This window comes from Leptonychotes weddellii, chromosome 4, assembly GCF_054177405.1.
Source record: "Leptonychotes weddellii isolate Sample4059 chromosome 4, ASM5417740v2, whole genome shotgun sequence".
Classification (NCBI taxonomy): Eukaryota; Metazoa; Chordata; class Mammalia; order Carnivora; family Phocidae; genus Leptonychotes; species Leptonychotes weddellii.
Window position 1 is genome coordinate 34,268,218 of NC_138372.1, and position 14,208 is coordinate 34,282,425.

General features: G+C 47.2%; 1 long non-coding RNA gene across 1 annotated transcript; it reads right to left on the reverse strand.

The window, feature by feature from the left end:
- Positions 1-8,535: 8,535 nt before the first annotated feature.
- Positions 8,536-14,145, reverse strand: LOC145721264 (uncharacterized). The gene is made up of 4 exons (XR_014144861.1): positions 13,947-14,145; positions 12,157-12,386; positions 11,658-11,744; positions 8,536-11,455 (listed from the first exon to the last, which is right to left on the reverse strand). It is a non-coding gene; the product is annotated as an uncharacterized LOC145721264 (long non-coding RNA).
- Positions 14,146-14,208: the final 63 nt, after the last annotated feature.

Here is a 14,208-nt window from a genome sequence, read left to right on the forward strand (position 1 = left end):
GGGTTACGCAGGGGGAGAAAGGGGGGCCATGCCCATCTCCCCACATGCCTGAGCTGAAGTGGGAAGACACCAGGCTGCAAGCAGCTCCCTGGCCGTCTGATCCCCAATGATAAATCATGACCATGTCTTTAACAATTATTTAAAGCTCTTGGCTGAATGCCCATCCTGGAGGGGCCACCTCAGCCTTTGTCCAGTCGTGGCGGAGTGGGGGGAAGCTTGCACATCCCTTATGGAGCGTGGCTTCTTTTATTCCATTATTTTCATAATAGACTCACTGACACAATATTATTCTTGGCCCCAGCTCAGACCCTCTGCTTGTGTTCAGAGGCCACAGGCCTGGCCAGGGAATGGCAAACTTCCCATCAAGGGGGTGGTGGGCACAAAGGCTCAGCAATTTCTTGTCCACCAGAGTATTACTGGCAGGCTGAGGAGGGAGTGAGTCTTGCACAGTTAAGAGCCTGGTTTTAGTGAACTGCAGGTCTGGGGCTAGGCTCCCGCTACTCAGTGCTGAGGGGACAGAAGTGAGGCAAAGTGGGAGTGGGAAGGAGTTTGGGTATTTTTCTGGGTTATCCTTTCATTAATTTAGCAAACATTTATATTGAGCACATGTGCTGGGCATTGTCTCCACTGTATACATGGCCGAACCTGGAAGGGCTTTTGAGGAGCATCTGGAACAGTGATTGTCACACTGTGCCTCACGGAACCCCAGGGTTCCTTAGAAGGTAGAAAAGGAGTGATGCTCTGGGTCTCTCATGCCATCCTCAGACCAGGCAGCCCTGATTTTTTTTTTTATTATGTTATGTTAATCACCATACATTACATGATTAGTTTTTGATGTAGTGATCCATGATTCATTGTTTGCGTATAACACCAGTGCTCCATGCAATACATGCCCTCCTTAATACCCATCACTGGGCTAACCCATTCCCCCACTCCTCTCCCCTCTAGAACCCTCAGTTTGTTTTTCAGAGTCCACAGTCTCTCATGGTTCATCTCCCCCTCCGATTCCCCCCCTTCATTCTTCCCCTCCTGCTATCTTCTTCTTCTTCTTCTTTTTTGTTTTTCTTAACATATATTGCATTATTTGTTTCAGAGGTACGGGTCTGTGATTCAACAGTCTTGCACAATTCACAGCGTTCACCATAGCACACACCCTCCCCAGTGTCTATCACCCAGCCACCCCATCCCTCCCACCCCACCCCCCACTCCAGGAACCCTCAGTTTGTTTCCTGAGATTAAGAATTCCTCATATCAGTGAAGGCAGCCCTGATTTTATTTTACCTTTACTTTGGGTTTCTTTGTAAGATTTTATTTGAAGAAAGGATTCAGCTGGTAAAGAAAATTTTGAGTACCACTGGTTAACTCCCTTATTGTACAAAAGGGGAAACTGAGGTCCAGAGAGAGCAGATACTTGCCTCAGATCACCAGACATTTGTAGAGTAAGGATCCATCTCCTGGCTCCTATTTGTGTGAGCCCAGAGCCCATATGTCAAACTGTCAGAGACTAAGAAACACTGCTCTGGAAGCAAGTGTGCAGATGGCCTGCCCGGTCATGACCGCCTCATGTGTGAGCTTTCTGTCCAGGTGTGTGTGGGGGACCCCCACGAGTCTTAGTTTTCTTCAGCTCAGTAAAAATGGTCTCCATGAGCATTCAGCAAGAGCATCACCAGGGGGCATCCAACTGTCCTGCCCAACCTCGAGGGTCAGCTTCCAGAAACCACCAAGGGAGGAGAAGTCCAGGGTCAGGAAATTTGGACCCACTGGGGAAGACACTGCTCGGGAGAGTATCTATCAGGCGGGGTCCCAAGAAAAAACAGATGGCACCCTCAGGCTTGTTAATGGAGGTGTGAGGGCTTTTTTCTTTAAATTGTGCTAAAATAGGGGCGCCCAGGTGGCTCAGATGGTTAAGCATCTGCCTTCTGCTCAGGTCATGATTCCGGGGTCCTGGGATCCAACCCCGCATTGGGCTCCCTGCTTGGTGGGGAACCTGCTTCGCCCTCTCCTACTCCTCCTGCTTGTGTTCTCTCGCTCTGTCAGATAAATAAATAAAATCATAAATAAATAAATAAATAAATAAATAAATAAATAAATAAATTGTGCTAAAATAGGAGCGCCTGCATGGCTCAGTCGGTTAATCGTCTGCCTTTGGCAGGTCATGATCTCAGGTCCTGGGACTGAGCCCCACGTCATCGGGGGAGCCTGCTTCTCCCTCTCCCTCTGCCCCTCCCCCTGCTCATGCTTTCTCTCTCTCTCTCACAGACTCTCTCTCTCACAGACGCTCTCTCTCAAATAAATAAAATCTTAAAAAAAATAAATTGTGCTACAATAGACACAAAATAAAATTTACCATTCTATTTTTAAGTGTACAGTTCAGTGACATTATGTACATCCACACATTGGGCAACCATCACTACTACCCATCTCCAGAACTTTTTCCTCTTCCCAGAGAGAATCTCTGTCCTCATGAGACACTAAGGGCCCACTGCCCGAGCTAGGCAGCCCCCAGTAGCCATTGTCCCCCTTCCTGTCTCGATGCATTTGCCCGTCCTGGGTGTGGAGGTGAGGCTTTAAGATTTTTTATTTTATTTATTTATTTATTTATTTGAGAGAGAGAGAGAGAGAGAGCAGAGTGAGCGAGAACACGAGTGGGGCGGGAGGTGCAGAGGCAGAGGGAGAAGCAGACTCCCCCCCACCCGCCCCCCCAGCAGAGAGCCCGACACGGGGCTGGATCCCAGGACCCCGGGACTACGACCTGACCCGAGCTGAAGGCAGACGCTCAACCGAATGAGCCACCCAGGCGCCCCGAGGCTTTGAAAGGCACTATTTACGAAGGTGTGGGTGGGGTTTAGGAAGAGCAACAGCGTACGGGGTACAGGGCAGCAGCCTGGGCTGGTAACTCGGGAAGCCGTTACCTCCCCAGACCTGCCGGGGGAAGGTGGGAGCGGCCTGCAGAGGCACAGGGCGAGGGCGGGGCTGTGAGTGGAGGGGCCATGGAAGAGGGTGAACTCGAAAGCAAGCCCATGGAAAGCCTCAGAACTACTGAATGACACTAAAATAAGGAGAGAGGTAGCGGGACTTAAAAAAAAAGCTCTTGTGGCACTTTGTACGGGTCGTATGTGAATGACCATGGGAAAGTATAGTGACTTTCCGTGTCCTGTCCCTCGCCCCCTAGCAACCTCTCACACTCAGCGACTTGCCTGCAAATTTGTTTTGCTCTGATCTGCGCACGGCGAGGTGCCCCCCTGGGTGTCAGATCCCCCATCCCGGTGGCGGCCCGTGCCGCTCTGATTGCACAATGTGGCAGCATTGCTGACTTCTGCCCGCCCGCCCTGCACCCCAGAGATGCAGAGTAACTTGGACGTTGAAGAAAGAACAAGCCTCGAGTGTCCTTTATTTAACTTTTCGCAGCTGGGTTGAGGAGGTATCTCTTAACTTCCCTCACCAATACCTGGGCCATGGCATCTTAGCTGTGCGCATGTGACCGACTTCCGGCTGAACCTCTCATCACCTCCCATATACGTATGTGCTCTCTCTCTCTCCCTCCCTCCTTTTTCTTCCTGCATCCTTGAATATTCTAGGCCCAGCCTATCCACCTGAGAGCGTCCCCTCCGCACCCTCGGAGACCCTGCTGCCTAGTGCCTTCCTCCATCCCTGAGAGGATGGGTGAATTCTGATTTTCTCTGTCTGGGGAGAATCCTCGGGGGATCCTAACCTTGCGGCCCCAACTTTGGGCTGGGCGCTCAGGTGGGAAGCAGGCACTGCTGAGAGGTGACATCCCTGTGTTCCTTTCTGTTCTCACCTTCTTCGATTTAATAGAAATTGTCATGTGCCCATTACTTTCTGGGAACTTTGCACACACTTAATTACCATGACAACCCTGCTTGGGAGGCATTATGAAGAGGAGAAATTTGAGGGGTAGAAAGGCCAAATGACATTAAAGGTCACAGAGCTGCCTGTCACAGAAATTAAATGGAGGTAGATTGGTCTTTCCGACCATTGGAGGTAGTGAGTTCCTGGGCTCTGGAGGTGAGTAAGCAGAGGCTGAACGGCCCCATGTCATGGAGAGAACATGGTCAAGAAGAAGGTTCCTTCTTGTCCTGAGCTGCCAAGATTCTAGGACTAGGTCTAGCCTAGAACTAGGTTCTGACGTGGATATTTTCTAATTGGCATGTGCATCTTGGGAAGTGCAGCTGGGCTGGGCACCTCAGTGAGGTCTGGCCCTGCGGGGAGGGGGCAGGAGTCCTGGTTGCCAGGGGTGCAGAGAAGGGTAAGAGGACGGTGCGCTGGGAGAAGCGGTCAGGTAATGAGGTCACCTCTTCCTTTCCGGTTCTTGCTGGTTTTTCCTTGTTGCCCTGGGCTGGCCTCTGGGTCCAGATGGGCAATACGGGCATACTTCGGAGATACTGTGGATTCGGTTCCAGACCACAGCAATTAAGCAAATATTGCAATAAAGTGAGTTAAATGAATTTTTTGGTTACAGTGCCTATAAAAGTTATGTTTACACTATATTAGAGTCTGTTATGTGTGCAATCACATTATGTTGTAATCACATTATGTCTAAAAAACAATGGATATACCTTAATTAAAAATATTTTATTGCTAAAAAATGCTAGCCAACCTCTGAGATTTCAGCAAGTTATAATCACCCATCACAGATCACCGTAACAAATATAATCATAATGTAAAAGTTTGAAATATTGAGGAGTTCCAACACACGACACAGAGCCACGAAGTGAGCAAATGTTGGAACAATCGCACCCATAGACTTGCTCGGTGCAGGATCGCCACGAACCTTCAATCTGTAAAAAATGCAGTTCAGTATCTGTGAAGCGCAACAAAGCGAAGTGCAATGAAATGAGGTACGCTTGCATTTAGAAATACATTCCATTCCAAACGGAAGTGTTACCAGCGTTGCAATGTGCTCTTTATAAACCAGCCCAGGGTGGGGAGCAGGAGCGCTGGGTTTAATCTTGTTGCTGCTGCAGCTTTATGGTGTGACTTTGGGCAAGCTTCCCCAGTGTCTAATGAGAGGCCGGGGAGGCTCGTTGCCGAGGACCCTCCTGGTCCTGATGTTCAGTGTTCTGGGAGGGGAGGCAGGCTTGCACGCATGTTGACCCGTGGCTGCACTAGGCGGCTCTGTAGTAAAGGGAGGTGGTGGTGGGTGTTGACTCGGTTTTCCCCTGCTCCTGCCAGCCCCCAGACTCCCATTCTAGCTGAGCTTCTCCCCAATTCCTGAGCCTCGGAAACTGAATGAGATAATAAATGTTGTCTCGAGCTGCTTTGGGGGTGATTTGTTATGCGGCTATAAATAACCAAAGCACTCCTATGTCTGGGATCGGATGGCAGCGATGGCCCGGTGGCTGGCGGAGGGCTGAGGCCACAGCAGTACCTGGTCACGGGTCTCATCATTCGGGAGGCCAGCCCGGATTATCCACAGGGTGGCCGTCACAGGCTCCCCAAAGCAGCAAGGGGAGCCGAGCCCCATGGTGATGCTCTGCTTGCATCACATTTGTTAACAACCCACTGGCCAAAATACCTTACAGAGCCAGCCCGGACTCGAGGGGTGAGGAAACAGGCTCCACCCCTTGACCACTGGGGAAGAATCTGAGGCCACTTTTTGCCATTACAGAATTCGAGGCTCATGTACAAGCTCCCACTGCCCTGATGCCCCTTCCCTCTCCACATCCTCACTCTTAGCCTCTGAGTCTAAATCAACAAGTTATTGAGCACCTGTTATGTGGTAGGTGGTTTCCCCATCATGGCTCTGGTTCATCCCTAACAGCAGCCCTTGCAAGGAAATCCACCTCACGGGTGAGGAATGGAGGTTCCGAGAGATCAGGTGGCCTGAAGTCATAAAGGTGGTCACTGGCAGAGCCAGGACTCCAACTCAGGTCAAGGAATTCCAAGTTTGTTATTAGTTTTACTTTTCCTATCAAGGTGCCCAGAACTTTCTATTTAACTTGTTCTTTTCAGAGACACACAGGCAGAATATGTGGAGACTGGTCCCTGGCTGGATCCTCCCCAGGAATCCCTGTTCTGGGACTGCTGGTTGGCACTGAAGGGGATCCATCTGTGGGGCAGGAGGTTTGGGCAAAACGAACAGACTCTAGGGGGCGACAAAGGCCAAGGTGCCTTCTCATTGCTGCCCCCAGTTCCTCCATTCCTGCCTTCCTTGCCTGTGTCTGTCCTCAGAGAAGAGAGAGATGCTGGCCATTAGGAAAAAAAAAATCATTCACCTTCAGGCACTAAGAAACTAGAAGAGGAGTGAGAGAGGAGGGAGGGAGGGAGAGAGGTGAGAGAGACAGAGAGAGGGAAAAGGAGAGGGAAGGAGGAGGAGAGGAGGAGGGTTTTAGTGAGGCTGTGTGACCTTGGCTAGGTCAGTTCATCTCTCTGAGCCCTATTTCCTCATCAATAAAAAAGGACCATCTTATGGATGGCATGAGAAAGTACGTGTGACTACTTTGGAAACTCTAATGTGCTGTAAAAATATCCATGAATACTGCTGATAGTGTTATAATTCTTATGCCACAGTAGGAGAACTTAAGGTTGGAAGAGTGGAGTGTCAGAACAGGTGTTAACGACACATTTAACACCTCATCTCTAATGGGCAGCTTAGGTGTCAAGAGAAAACTGGAGTTTCCTGGTAGTAAGAAGCTACCGCAGGTAAGATGCCTCATTGACCTAATTATACTTCAGGTTGGGGGAGAGTTGCCACATTACAGGTACGTAATTGAGAAAAATACCCGATAACGTACCGTTGTTCCTGCAATCACTCACTTTGTCTTCAGGGTCACAGTCCATGTCTGTGGGTATACTGGGACATCTATATCCTGTAGAAGCTCAGCAGGTCATCAGCAATTATGCAGAACATCAGAGTGCTTTTTTTTTTTTTTTTGCATCCCATGCATATGAAATTTATTTTTTTTAAGATTAAAGTATGATCTCAAGACATATGGAAGCATATTAGTGTTTCATGTGCATTTCTGCTTTGGATAAACACAGAGTTCCCTTCGTTTCTCCATTAACTGCATTGCATATTGCTGGAGGTTAAACAGCTTTTCTTGAAAGTTAGCAAAATACTTTCGACAGATAGGTGCTTAGTGTCTAAGTTATAGGACTTGATGGATCAATTTGTCACAAAGACCCACCTCACACCACACGGAAAATTCTCTGACCTCTTCAGGAAGACTGGGCAATTTTTACTGCCAGTGACGGCCCTTACTGGTGTGTGGCAGGTCATCTCCTCCACGAATGCTAACTTTTTTCGTGCATCACAATGAAATCTTTTTGAAGACATTTACAGCAGTAATTAGGGATCCAAATTTAAGTTAACAACCGAGTCTGTGCTATTATTGTAAAACACACACCTGAAGTCTCATTGCTTAAACGTGACAACTCTTGACAACTTGTTCCTCTTCTTGGAGGCTTGCCCATTCTTGTAAAATACATTCTGAACTCAGAAATTCTAAACCGTAAAGAACAAATCTAGGAAATGCTAGTGACCGAGAACAATGGAAATGGCCTGGTGTAGCTTACTGATAAGAGAGAGAAAACCAAATGTTTTGAACAGGCCTTGATTCTACCTAATATATTAAAACAATTCAAAATTGATACTTGGGATACTTTTGCCACATGCGAACGCATGAGGTGCTATGCCTGCAATGCTTGTTGCTGCCACTAGGCGGTGGTAGTGTCTCCAATGGCCCAAGAGTCTGAGCTTTCTCCTTGTGATCTATTAAGTGTCAGAGACTGACACACTGTATCTAGCCAATCAATTACTGCTCTCCTCACCCACTAAAATAAGTCTGCTTTGAGCCGTGATTCTGGCACTTAACTAGTTGTGAGCTCTTGGGTAAGTTAGCTTTCTCATCTGAGGAGAGGGCGATAAAGTGTCTTCTAGTACTTAGGCATTTTCTATTTGTAGAACACTTCCCACCTCACCTACTGTAGTTTGGCTATGTAGGTCCAGTGCCTACTCACTCTGGCGTGAGGTCAACGTTCACAGCTCTGCTATGAGCTGTGGAGGGCAGAGAGCACGGTTTATACTGGACCAACTCCTTACACTGGTACATTTATCAACCCATACTTCCCCAGTAGCAATAGCTACTATTTATTGAGCATGTACCCATCTCAATACCAGTTGTTTTAATCCTCATGGCAACCCTATAAGATCAGTATCATTTTTATGCCCATTTTACAGAGGGGGAAATCCCCAGGGTTGTGAGAAAATTAAATGAGTTAATGGGTAAAATGTGCTTAGCACTGTGCCTAGGACATAGCAAGTGCTCCTTATTTACAGTGCTTATTATTCACAGAAGAGGGGAGACAGGCCGGTAAACTGAGAAGTATAAAGCAGCAAAGCACAAGGGCTAGAGAAGCACACAGGAGGGGACAATGAACTCTTCTTTGTGAGGGATCCAGGCAGGCTTTGCAGAGGAGGCAACATGCAAGCTGGATAATAAAGGACAAGTAGGGATGGCAGAGTTGTTGCTTGTTTTTCTAGTTTGGTTCTTCTCTCTTTTTTTTTTTTCCTGAGAGAGAGAGCGAGCATGCATGTGCACGAATGGGTGGGAGGGGCAGTGTGGAGCCCAACATGGGGCTTGATCTCAGGACCCTGAGATCATGACCTGAGCCAAAATCAAGAGTTGGATGCTTAACTGATTGAGCCACCCTGGTGCCCCACTTCTCTTCTTCCTTTTAATAACAGGAACAGCCTTCCCAGATTTAGCAGGACACATGGCCACCTAGCTAGAGATGATAATTTCCATGTTTCCTTGCAGCCAATGAAGCAATGGGACTGGGTTTCTACTTCTTAATGTGAGTGGAAGAGAAATTGCTTGCCGCAGCTTCCTGTGGTTGGAATGCGGATGTAGTGTGGGTGAACTCGTTTGGTCATGAGGGATGGCAGAGCAACAAAATACAGAGAGAAACTCACCAAGAAAAAAGAGAGTGAATGAAAATAAGTATAATCAGAAATGAAAGATGTTATAACTGGTACCACAGAAACACAAAGGATCATAAGAGACTACTATGAACAATTATACACCAACAAATTTGACAACCTAGAGGAAACTGATAAATTCCTAGAAACATACAACCTACCAAGACTGAATCGTGAAGAGAGAGAAAATCTGAACAGACTGATTACTAGTAAGAATGAATCTGTAATCAAAAACCTCCCAACAAACCAAACTCCAGGACCAGATGGCTTCAATGGTCAGTTCTACCAAACATTCAAAGAACAATTAATACTAATCATTTTCAAACTCTTCCAAAAAATACGAAGGAGGAAATGCTTCCAAACTTATTTTACAAGGCCAGTATTACCCAGATATCAAAACCAGAAGGATGCCCCCAAGAAAAGAAAATTAGAGGCCAATATCCCTGATGAACATAGGTGCAAAAATCCTCAACCAACAACATTTATTTGCAAACCAAATTCAGGACATTAAAAAGATCATATACCATGCTCAGGAGGATTTATTCTAGGGATGCAAGGATGGTTCAACATCCACAAATCAATGTGATATACCACATTAACAAAATGAATGATAAAAATCATATCACCATCTGAGTAGATGCAGAAAAAGTATTTGACAAAATTGAACATCTATTTATGATAAAAAATTTTAACAAAAGGAGGTATAGAGGAAACATAACTCAAGATGATAAAGGCCATATATGAGAAGCTCATAGCTAACATATTTGGTGGTGAAAAGCTGAAAGCTTTTCCTCTAAGGTCAGAAGGTACAAACTTCCAATTATAAAATAAATAAATCAGAGAGATATAAGGGATAGCATGGTGGCTATAGTTAATACTGTATTGCATATTTGAAAGTTGCTAAGAGGGTAGATCTTAAAAGTTCTCATCACAAGAAAAAAAGTTTTTCATAACTATGGATGGTGACAGATGTTAACTAGATTTATTGTAGCGATCGCTTTGCAATATATATAAATATTGAATCATTATGTTGCACACCTGAAACTAATAGAATGTTATATGTCACTTATAACTCAAGATGTGTGCAACTGATGAATCACTGAACTCTACCTCTGAATTTAGTAATACACCGTGTTGATGAATTGAATTTAAATTAAAAAAACTACTCAAATAAGAAATAAGATTTCTGTGAAGTAAAAGTCACCAAAGAAAATTAAAAAAAAGAAAAAAAGAAGGAACCTGGGTCCCCAGACGATCTTGGGGAGCACAGCTATCCCATTCACCTTGGACGACATGCCTGTGTCCAAACCATTACAGGAGAGAGACAGAAACTGCTGTCCTATTTGAGCCACTACATTGTTGGCTTTCTTATCTGAAGCCTCTTACTAAAGAGTACAGTAGGCAAAGAATAAGGAATACTTGTAGGGCAGAAGATGATCATGTCCAAAGACACGAAATGTGAAAGAAGTTAGAAAGTTTTAGGAAAATATCTCACAGGATATTTTTGAGGGCCAAATGAGAGAAATGTATGTAAAGTACTTAGTACGGTACCTGAAATGAAAGTCACTTTTTTTTTTTTCTGTCTGAGGTAAATGTCTTTTCAGGGCGTCATCTATAAAATGAGGGTAATGTCACCTGTATGATAGAAACAGAGGTCTGGAACTTTCTGTTCTAAGACAGTATGAATAACTTGGGGGAAATTCTATTGGGAGCAAGATTTAAAAGAGAAATAATTACCAAGAAATGACTGCGTACTCTGCCTTCCATTGATTTAAATAATTTAACTTAACAAAATCTCTGGGGCTCTTCCATTACTCAGCACTAGCTAACACTTGTCCTGCTCAGTGGGCCCTACAAGGTATTAGCAGTCCCTTGAAGGAGCTGTGTATATTCAGGGCTCCATACTCTTTATAAGTGGGTTTTTCGGTGCTTTCTCCTCCAAGATAACTCCTTGTATTCCCCCTGTGAGACTCTCTGCCAACATCGTGTTTGCTTAGACCTTCTGGGCAGATCTGCCTGATTCTCTGTGTGTGACAGGCATCTCCAGCAAGCTGTATATTCCCTCCTATTACGGGTTCAGGCATCCATTTTCCCTCCTAGGTTGTGAGCTCCTCCAGGGCAGGGAGCATGAGCGGTTCACGTTTGCTGCCCCAGCACCCCACCAGAGTAGGAGCTCGGTTCAACTTCGCTGAGTCAACAAGGTGTTTTGGGACAAATACGCAAAATCAGCCGGGGCATGGGTAGATTTTAGGGATGTTAGAACGTCAGATGTAAGAAAAGAACATTGCTTCTCATTCATACATCAGTGCCTGAGCTTTGTCATTTAGGTGGCCTTAGTTCTTCTTTTGGCTTTCTGAAAATGCTCTTCTGTGGTGGTGGGAGGTCGGGAGGAGTGGCACCACATGGGCTTGGTACTCAGACCTAGCTTCTCACCGCAGCTCTGTACCAACTCGCTGGAGAAACTTGCTGAGATGGAGCGGCCAGCCTTTCTCCTCTGGGGCTCAGTTTCCTCAGCTGTAAAATGAGGAAAAAAATCCTGTCTCCTGACTGTGTTGGGAGGATCAAATTCATGTGTAAAGAGAAGTTCCTAGGCTTTTGTAGAAATGTGAGTGCTATTAGTTGTGTTCCTTAAGCTGTCCGCCCCCCGCCCCCATCCCGGTCTCCTCCTTGTGAGTTTCAGATTGTGTGGCGTTTTGGATCGAACGCTCTGGGTTACCTGCCACTCACTAGCTGTTGACCTTGGACAAGTTGGTTCACTTCTCTGTGGTCCAGCTTCCTCATCTGCAAAATGGTGAGCACTGACCTTAAGGGATTTTTGTAAAGATTAAGTAAACATGATGTATAAGTATATATCTATATATTATTGTATTATTTTCTTTATATTTCTAATACTTAATAGAATAGTATATTATAGGGCACCTGGATGGCTCAGTTGGTTAAGCATCTCTCTTTGGCTCAGGTCAGGATCCTGGGGTCCTGGGGTTGAGCCCCGTATCAGGCTCCCTGCTCAGCGGGGAGTCAACTTCTCTCTCTGCCCCTCCCCCCTGTTCCTGTTCTCACTCTCTGTCAAATAAATAAATAAAATCTTAAAGAAAGAATAGTATATTATATATTCCATTCTACATTCTATTCTTACTACCTTATCTATAGTATATTACATTATAGACAATAATATCATCATATATAGGATATATTTATATACAAATACAACTTACAGTAGTATCTGGCACGCGGTGAGCACTGTGTAAGTATTCGTCAGTGTTTCTCTCTCTCTCCTGGTGGAGGGAGGTAGGTAGCAGGAGAGCAGCAGGCATCTGAGGAGATCAGAAGAGGGGGCTTGACAGAGGGTGAGGCCCCGTGGGGGAGAAGGGGTACCAAGGGCACACTCTCCTGGCAGATCTTAACTTGGGAATCTCTGCATGCTGGATTCACAAGGTACGTGCTGCTAAAATTAATGAAAGAACCCAGGTTTGCAAATGACCTTCTTTTAAGAAACTCGGTGTAATTCTAGATCACCTCTCTAAAATACTGCTCTCCAACTCCCTTGCCTTTTGCAATGCTTGCTAGGGCGTCAGGAATAGGCATGGGGCCCCGAGTGTGCACCAGGAGTTATGCAGGCCTTGCAGGCCAGGTTATCTGCTGCAGCACCCCTCCTCCCCCTCCTGAGCAGTGAACCATTGCTTGTTTGTATTGAGGTAGTAATATGGCTGAGAACTCCTGGAATGGATAATGCAAATCCCCAGATAATCCCAAATTCCATATTAGCCAGTAATTTTCACTTCCCTCTCTGCAGCTGAGTCTCTCCCAGAGCTTCCTGATGGGGGTCCGATTACCTGGCTGGCCTTTTCCACACAGGGACATTAGCACGTACATTCCTTGGCACCAGGTGGGTACTTGGGAATCACTTGTTTTTTTTTTAAAGATTTTATTTATTTATTTGACAGAGAGAGACACAGCGAGAGAGGGAACACAAGCAGGGGGAGTGGGGGAGGGAGAAGCAGGCTTCCCACTGAGCAGGGAGCCGGATGCGGGGCCGATCCCAGGACCCTGGGACCATAACCTGAGCTGAAGGTGGATGCTTAACAACTGAGCCACCCAGGCGCCCCACTGTTGAGTGACTGACAGGATAGCTTCATTGTGGCACTGACGAACCAGGGCTGTCACAGCAGAGGGCTTACCACGGGCTGTGGCTGCATGAGCCCATTTCAACTGCACCATAACCTAAGGAGATGGGGATTGTTATCCCCATTGCACAGATGGGGAAACTGATTCTCAGAGGGGCGAAATAGCCTAGCCAAGGCAGTGGCAGAGTCAGAAAATTGGGCAAAGGTGGGAAAACATGTAGGGCCAGTTAGAGGGGGCAGAGGACCTCAGAGATGTAGAGTCAGATGTAAAGAACCCACACAATAGGGCAGGAACTCTGCCATTCAGACATCAGCAAAGGAAAGGAAGAGGCCGTGTGGCAGAGTGGAAACTGTCTAGTTTAGGAAACAGGAGGCCTGGCTGCCCTCCAGTCTTGCCGGGACTGGTCTGTGTGACCCTCCCTAAGTCTCTCTCCCTCTCTGCGCCTTAGTTTTGGCCACTCTCTTCCCAGGCTTCTAGGAACTTGAGTCCTCTCAGTTTCGCTCAGGTCACTCTGAGATTCCCAGGTCCCAATGGGCCTGGCTCTCTCAGGGGCCCCAGTGACGCCTCTGCTACTTTCCCTAACCCAGAGGTGACACTGGGGGGGGGGGGAAGGGCACTGTCCTTCCTCTTCCTCTGTATTCCTCCTCCCGGCTCCCTCCCCTTTCTCGTCCTCGTCACCCCCCCTTCTTCCGAGCCTCTTCCCCAATCCTCCCCGCTCCCCACCCCTCCCCCAGCGGCCGGGGCGCGGGCCGGGCGCGCGCTGGGTGGTCCGGCGGCCGGGGGCGGGCGGTAGCCTGCAGGCGTAATTGGCATGCACGCCGTTGTAGCTGAGACCGCTTAATAAAGCATTACATATCTCACCGCTTCCATATTTCATTACCTCACGCGGAGCCCGTGAGAGGGCCCTAATGGGAGTCAGCTGTGTTTTTACTTTCTGTTGTCGGCCGGGACGGGTTTCTCTGCGCATTCTTTGAAATGAAATAATGTGATGCACGCCGCGATAAGGGCCGGCCCGTAATGAGGCCCAGGCCGCGGGGCGGCTGCTATTGCTCCAGGTGTCGCGTATTTGGGCTCCGAGGACTGCGAGGAGGAGGGGGCGGCGCCGAGGAGGAAGGGGAGGGGAAGACGCGTGGGGAGGAGGG